This window comes from Pseudorasbora parva, chromosome 22 (assembly GCF_024679245.1).
Source record: "Pseudorasbora parva isolate DD20220531a chromosome 22, ASM2467924v1, whole genome shotgun sequence".
NCBI lineage: Eukaryota > Metazoa > Chordata > Actinopteri > Cypriniformes > Gobionidae > Pseudorasbora > Pseudorasbora parva.
This window is the reverse complement of record NC_090193.1, coordinates 2725034-2732641: the sequence shown is the minus strand read 5'-3', so window position 1 is coordinate 2732641 and position 7608 is coordinate 2725034. Positions and strand designations below refer to the sequence as shown.

The 7608-nt window shown below is 41.8% G+C and overlaps 1 long non-coding RNA gene across 1 annotated transcript; it reads right to left on the bottom strand.

Moving 5' to 3' along the window:
* Window positions 1–5436: 5436 nt before the first annotated feature.
* Window positions 5437–6503, bottom strand: LOC137057839 (uncharacterized). The gene is made up of 3 exons (XR_010900521.1): window positions 6280–6503; window positions 5654–5758; window positions 5437–5548 (listed from the first exon to the last, which is right to left on the bottom strand). It is a non-coding gene; the product is annotated as an uncharacterized lncRNA (long non-coding RNA).
* Window positions 6504–7608: the final 1105 nt, after the last annotated feature.

Sequence of the window (7608 nt, the reverse complement as noted above, 5' to 3'; positions counted from 1 at the left end):
CCACTGCAGACCGGGAGCAGCCCACAAGAGCTGCAGTTTTGCCCATTTCTCCTGCTTCTAACACATCAGCTTTGAGTATAAAATGTTTACTTTCTGCCTAATATATCCCACCCACTAACAGGAGCCATGATGAAGGAGCCGATATGATATATTTGCAAGTGAAATGAGTAAATGGGTGCTCACATTTAGTCTAGAAATACAATAACCATCATGTTTTTTACACACAGCACCTCTGTACTTACAATTTCTGTCAACATGGGGATGGGGGGCGCTATTGAGTACCGCATGGAGTAGACGTGTTCTTCTGAGCTCCTCTCCATATTTTAAGTTATTCGGTCATTGTTTTAATTTCTCCGTTTTTGTCTCACTGGTATTACTTTATAATTATCCTCCTTGAAGAGCTGTATAATGACAAAGCCAAAAGCTGAAAAGGGAAAGAAGCTGGATAAAGCATTGAATCATTCCCCTGCTCAGTCGCCGTCGGAGATGGCAGAGCAGGCCGCGCCATCCTCGGGGTCGAGTGGCGAAGCTGACACTGAGTCTGCCAGTATACTTCTGGCAATACAGAATATGAGCAAAACAATGACTGATCGATTTGATCTTCTCGAAGCATCTTTAGCGTCCACTCAAGCATCTTTAGTGTGTCTCGGCGAGAGAATTATGGAGGTGGAAAATGCTACTGCCGATTGCGACCGCCGCCTTTCCCTCGTCGAGCAGAAGTGCTCAAAAGTACAGTCAGAAAACAAACCCCCTCGTGAGAAGGTGATCGATTTAGAGGCTCGCTCAAGGCGGCAAAACATTAAAATCGTCGGCTTACCTGAGAAGATAGAGAGTGGACACCCCACAGAGTTTCTGGCGAAGTTTATTCCAGATCTGCTGGGCGCTAGCAACTTTCTTAAGCCGTTGGAAGTGGATCGAGCTCATCGTTTGGGGAGGCTATCTGGAGAAGACGCACGGCCGCGTGTGATGATAGCCCGGGTTCATCACTTTCAAAGGAAGGAAAAAATACTTCAACTTGCTCGTCAACAGTTTCCTCTGCGCTACAAGGGCAGGCCGATACACATTTTTCCCGATCTTCCAGCTGAAATAATGAAGCAGAAGCGGCAGGCATTCAACGATGTCAGGAAACATCTCCGGGAAGCCGGTGCGAGGAGCGGATTTATTTACCCGGCAAGACTGCGCGTCACCCATGGAAACACTGACAAGGTGTTTACATCGCCCGAGGAGACGGAGGCTTTTATCGCGACGCTGTCTTAAAAATCATTTATGCTGGCATAACATGCTCTGGTATGTGACTTTCATTCAGCAGCTACTCGGACTGAGGCATTTATATGACCGTTTTCTTTGTTCATAAGTACTTGTTCATATTATTGGAGAGGGAGCGAAAGGGCTTTTTGGCTGTAGTCTCGCTGTTCCGATGGTCCGGCAACCCCTCAGTGAGTTTTTGGGATGCGTGTTCTCACTTTGTTTGGGAAAGTGGGACGGGGGTAGGGGGGCAATGTTCTTTCTGTGTTTGTTTTTTTATTTATATACTTTTAAGTGTTTTGAAAGGGCGGTATGCTTGTACATAGTTTATCTCCAACTTCTGTATGAATCCTAGTTTACATTCAAAGAGCAGCGGCATCACTTTCACTAGCCGGAACGTGCATGGCCTGGGTCATGTGATCAAACGAGCTAAGGTCTTTTCTCACCTGAAATCTTTGTCCGCGGATGTCATGTACTTACAGGAGACCCATATTAGGCCCACGAGAGAGAAGATGCTCAAATGCAGCTGGGTTGGCCATATCTTTCAGTCCACATTCTCCAGCAAGGCTAGAGGAGTTGCAATTTTAATCCGTAAGACAGTTCCTTTTAGACATGTCTCTACTTTGAGTGATCCAAACGGTCAATACATTTTGGTTACTGGTTACATTTATTCATTTCATGTTACACTTCTTAATGTATATGGACCAAACTTTGATGACCCTACTTTCTTTACTAAAATATTTAATTTACTGTCTGATTTTACTGATTCACATGTCATTGTAGGTGGTGATTTTAACTGTGTACTTGATAATGTTTTGGACAGGTCAGCCCAAATAAGCCATTTGCCTTCTGCCTCCATAGTTTTAAATAACGTAATGTCCTCCATGAATCTGGTTGATATATGGAGACTGATACACCCCAAAGGTAGAGACTATTCCTTTTTTTCACAAAGGCACAAGTCATTTTCTAGAATAGATTATTTTTTACTTGACTCCAAACTCATATCAAACGTGATCTCCTCAGATTATCATAATATCTTAATTTCTGATCATTCTCCGACTTCAGTGGTTCTTGATCTTGGTCAAAAGTTTAAACCACACTGTTGGCGTTTTTATACTTCTCTACTTTCTGATGTATCATTTTGCCAATTTATATCTGAAAAGATCTTAGAATTTCTAGATACCAATGATAACTCCGAAGTCACTGACTCCACCTTGTGGGAATCTTTTAAGGCTGTGATCAGAGGACATATTATCTCTTTTGAGTCTAAAGCTAGAAGAGACAAACCTAGACGCCTTGCAGAAATAGAAGAGGAATTATCTCAATTGGAACCCTCTTATAGAATTTCCTCTAGTCCTTCTACCTTACAGAATATTCTTAAATTAAAGTATGAATATAATACTATTTTATCAGGACAAGTGTGGGATCAGTTGCTCAGGATAAGACAAAAATATTTTGAGTTTGGGGATAAGCCCCACAGATTGCTGGCTAGGCAGCTGAGGGGTTTACAAGCTAATAAAGCCATACACAAAATTAAATCAAAAGCAGGGGACATGCTCATGGATCCTAAATGTATAAATGATCGCTTTAGGGAATATTATGAAGAATTATATACATCAAGAGCAAGAGGAGACATCTCCAATTGGCTAGGACCTCTGAATCTTCCTAAATTGAAATGGACTGCATTTAAATGGACTGCATTTATATAGGGCTTTTATCCAAAGCGCTTTACATTTTCCCTCACATTCACCCATTCATACACCGACGGCGGTGTCAGCCATGTAAGGCGCCATCCAGCTCGTCGGGAGCAGCTGGGGTTAGGTGTCTTGCTCATGGACACTTCGACACTTCAGGTCGAACCACCTACCTTCTGGTTTGTAGACAACCTACATGAACCACTGAGCCACTGCCGCACCAAATTGAGTGATGCTGCCTGTGAGGCTTTAAACTCTGATATCACTATCCCAGAGATTATTGAAGCTATAAAATCTTTTCCTAAGGGCAAGGCGGCAGGGCCAGATGGTTTTGGTATTGAACTATACAAAAAATATTCTGGGAGACTGGCTCCCCTTTTGCTGAGGATGTTTAATCATTCTCTTGAAAGCCAAAAATTCCCTGACACACTATATGATGCTAACATCTCATTAATACGGAAAGAGGGTAGGGATGAGACTGAGCCCTCATCTTACCGGCCTATTGCATTACTTAACTCTGACATTAAAAATTTTACCAAATTATTAGCTAATAGGTTAAATAAATACATTTCATCCATTATACATATGGACCAAACTGGTTTTGTTCCTAATAGATTTTCTTTTTTTAATGTTAGAAGATTAATGAACATAATGTACCATAACTATAAGAAAGGCTCTAAAGTGGCTGCTCTGTGCTTAGACGCAGAAAAAGCCTTTGATCAGGTAGAATGGCCCTATATGGTGAAAGTTATGGAAGAGTGTGGGTTTGGTAGTCGTTTTGTGTCATGGATTACAACATTATACACTCGCCCAACCTCTTGCGTACTCACAAATCAAGAAAAGTCAAAGCCATTTTTATTACATCGAGGAACACGTCAGGGATGTCCCCTCAGCCCTCTGCTTTTTGCAGTTGCAATTGAACCCCTTGCAATTTGTATTAGAAATCATCCGTCTATCGAGCCTGTAAGACAGGCAATCTTGACCATCACATCTCATTATATGCAGATGATGTCGTTCTCTTTCTGTCGAATCCTGAGCGATCGGTCCCTTTACTTTTAGATCTTATAAAATCATTTGGCACAGTTTCTGGATACACAATTAATTGCCAGAAGAGTGAATTCATGTCTTTAAGTGCTGATCTTGATCTGAATTCCTTCACAATCTCCCTTTCAAAATCACAGACAAACTTAAGTATCTTGGACTGGTTTTGCCCAAAAACCCTAAATTAATTTTTAAGTTGAATTTTCTTCAGAAATTGGAGGATCTAAAGATAGACATTGGCAAATGGAGGACTCTTCCTGTTTGGAAGTTAAAGGGGGGGGTGAAATGCTTCTCCATCATGTGTCAGTCCAAACAGGGATCTAGTGTCCTGTGATAAAGATGACGTTCATTGAAGATGATGGACCAAGGGTTTCTAGCTGTCTCATTTCGAGCGATGCCTACCAATCCTCCAGCAACCTATTCGGTTTTGTTGATGTGCTCAAGGCAAAGATCAAATGGCACCTGGTTGAAGTTGTGTTTGGCCTCTTTGGCTACAAAATCACCATCTAGGAATCCCTGGTCTGTGCCAGATGTACCATGTCTGCTATGAATACAGCACCCCATTTTGTGTGATCATATGCAGCAAACCAGGGCATCATGCTCTTGAAGGTTGGCATGTAAAGCTTCCAGTCACCACATCTCAGTGCCCGTGTGAATGCCAAAAGAATAGACACAAGATACATGTTGTCGCCAGAAGGTAAATGTTGGTTTGTCTTCATTAGCCTTCCAGCAGATCCATTAGCCTAGGATCTGCTGCCTCATCCCAAATGAAGCAGCACTGACACAATAGTCCCCTTTGTGCTGTGATACTCTTGTGGTATTTATTGATTACTATTTTTTAATGATCATGCGTGCACATAAATTAGATTATATTGCACATTTGCCCAAAATTACAGTAGGTAACTTAGCAAATGAAAGCACTTTTGGGGGGAAAAATCCGCTTTTACCAAATATTAATACTGGATAGGTTGTATGCTTGTACTAAAAAGTGTCCGACAAAGTTCAGTTTTGGCCCCCTGACTACTGTAAAGGAGGGAGATTATCAAGAGGTCACACAAAACATAAAATGATGATCATCACAGTAGCTTCATCACTGTGTGTCATGAAGACATGTATTTTTATATCTTACATGGGATCATAGGCTTCAAAAAGCTCCCGTTGTTTTCTGCGGCGTATCAAAAGTGGCACGTCTTCAGTCGTTTTTATAATCCACTCTTCTAAATCTGCCAGCATTGCGAATGGATAGGAAGGGCTGCAGAAACGGCCGAAGATCTCGTAAAACTCTGAGAGCTTCTCAGTTAACTCTCTGGTCTGGTGAGAAAAAGCAAATTTACAAGATCAGTCTTTTAATACATTTAGATGTGTGTGTGTGTGTGTGTGTGTGTGGTGCCGTGATGCTTTTAGATGGGCCATGATGTCTTACCTTCTTTCTTATAGCGGCTGGGTCATATTTGCACCCCTGCAGGTAATGAAGTTGCTCTTTCATTTGTCTAATGGCTTTACTGTTCATCACTTCCAGTTTTCTAATTTGGGCTATCTGCTCTCTAAAGTCGTCCATCTTCTCCTTTCTGGACAAAAACACACAAGACAGAAAGATGGTCAAACACAGTTACTGTCTTCCCAGATTGAGAGTGTGTAGAAATCAAACACATGGTTGTGCACAAGAAACATACATCTTTTCCCTATCATCCTGATAGCTCTCGAGGACCCGCTCCTGGTCGTATATGAAGTTCAGAGATTCCTCCGCTATATGGTCATCATGGGCACAGAAGACTTGACTGAAACAGTAACGGAGATGATTAAAAACAATAACTCAGTGTCTGGCAACCAAAACTGAAACAAATCAACATTATAGGGATACTCCACCGCTTTTACATATTAAACTATATTAGTCCCTTAACTAAGACGAGTTGATACTGTAGAGGAAATTAACTAAAGTGACTTTCCCCAGCGACCTCTTAGAAGAAAATGGCGTTTGTATATAATTGTGGGAAAACTATAAGGTGACTATCTAGATCAGGGGTCCCCAAACTTTTTTCTGTAAGGGCCACATTATTGTTCCTTTCTTTAATGGGGGGCCGGGTCGGTCACAGAAAAATACATGGACCAGAGTGACTATTGTGGAATATTTATTATGATTTTAAATGTATTTATTAATGCTTTGTTTATTATTTTGTTATGCACCATACAGATAAATGAGTATTACTTTACAAGAGATATACAGCCTTTAAAAAAAGCATAATTATCATAATAAAAATGTTTCATATACATTACCATTGCAATCAAAACATTTACTTACTTATGTATAGCCTATTGTTAATCAGTGTGACCTGTGGGCTTGCTTCTGGCTGGTGAGAAGTTCGATGTCAGGTTCCATTCCTGTCACAGCCAGTCTTAAAGTCTGATGCAAATGTTCATCAGTGAGTCTTGATCTCATCAGAGTTTTCATCAGTTTCATTCGAGAAAAAGTTTGCTCACAGATATACGTGCTGCCAAAAAGCGTGCACATCTTCATTGCATGCCTTTTGATGTTTGGGTATGTCTCGGTAGGGAGGGCACCATAAAATTCAATTCAACGGCGTATACCTGCGTATCACGTAGACTACACCACTGGTAGGCTATTCAATTTCATCATCTTACAAACCCAGAATCTCCCCATATGAGGATGGTTTGACCCAACCTGTCACTTGCCGCCTGGCATCACCTGCAATCGCTTGGATCAGTGATTGTGTGACCAGACGTCCCGTTTCCCGGGGACAGTGCTGGTTTTTAATGTTTTGTCCCCGATTGGAGCTGGAAATGTTTTTACAGCTCATTCCAAACAACCCGTAGATATATTGGGGGAAATGCGCCAACACCATACAGCAGCCGCTGGTTTCAGGAGCAAGAGTTTAGTGATCATTTTCACCAGCAGGTGGCGCTGTGAGCTACGCTGACTCTGCTTGGTCGCGTGTGCGGCTACGACTTCATGAAGAACGTCGAGAGCAGACAGAACGGCATTATCGTCAAATATCACAAGAAACTTCGTTATCGCTTTCAAGCAGTGGCGGCTACTGGTCTGTCAGAGAGGGGAAGCTCATTTTTGGCCAATTGTCTTATTTATTTAAAAGTAAATTCTGCCCTACGTTCCTTTTCAAGAAAATGGTCTTTTACCCTGTGAATGAATGAACGATCTAAAAAAATATTAAACTCTGTAAAACTGAAACAAGGAATGTGGTGTATAATTGTGTGAAATGTATGATGAAAATCAAGCCATTTCGCCAAGCAAATATCAAAGAAATAGGTTGCAGAAGTTTTTATTTCGAATGAACTTGAGAAATCCGCGATGGGACTGAGCGCGAATAGCTTCAGTGATTATAGTACAGAATCGCTGTCAGTCAAAAGGAGATGCAGACCCTCCAATCATCACGCAGAAGCTCGGAGTCCGGGCCAGCCCACTCCCCATTCACTCCCAAGCTGTGTCCCAAAGTGAAGGGTGTGCATTTCGAAGGCCATGCACTTCGAAGGCCAGACCAGGCCACGCCTTCAAAGTGCACGAAGTGCGAACCGAGGGACAGGGTTGCCAGGTCTGAATAATAAAACCCCTACAATTGTTATTCAAAAGTATCGGAATCACAGCCAGAATGGG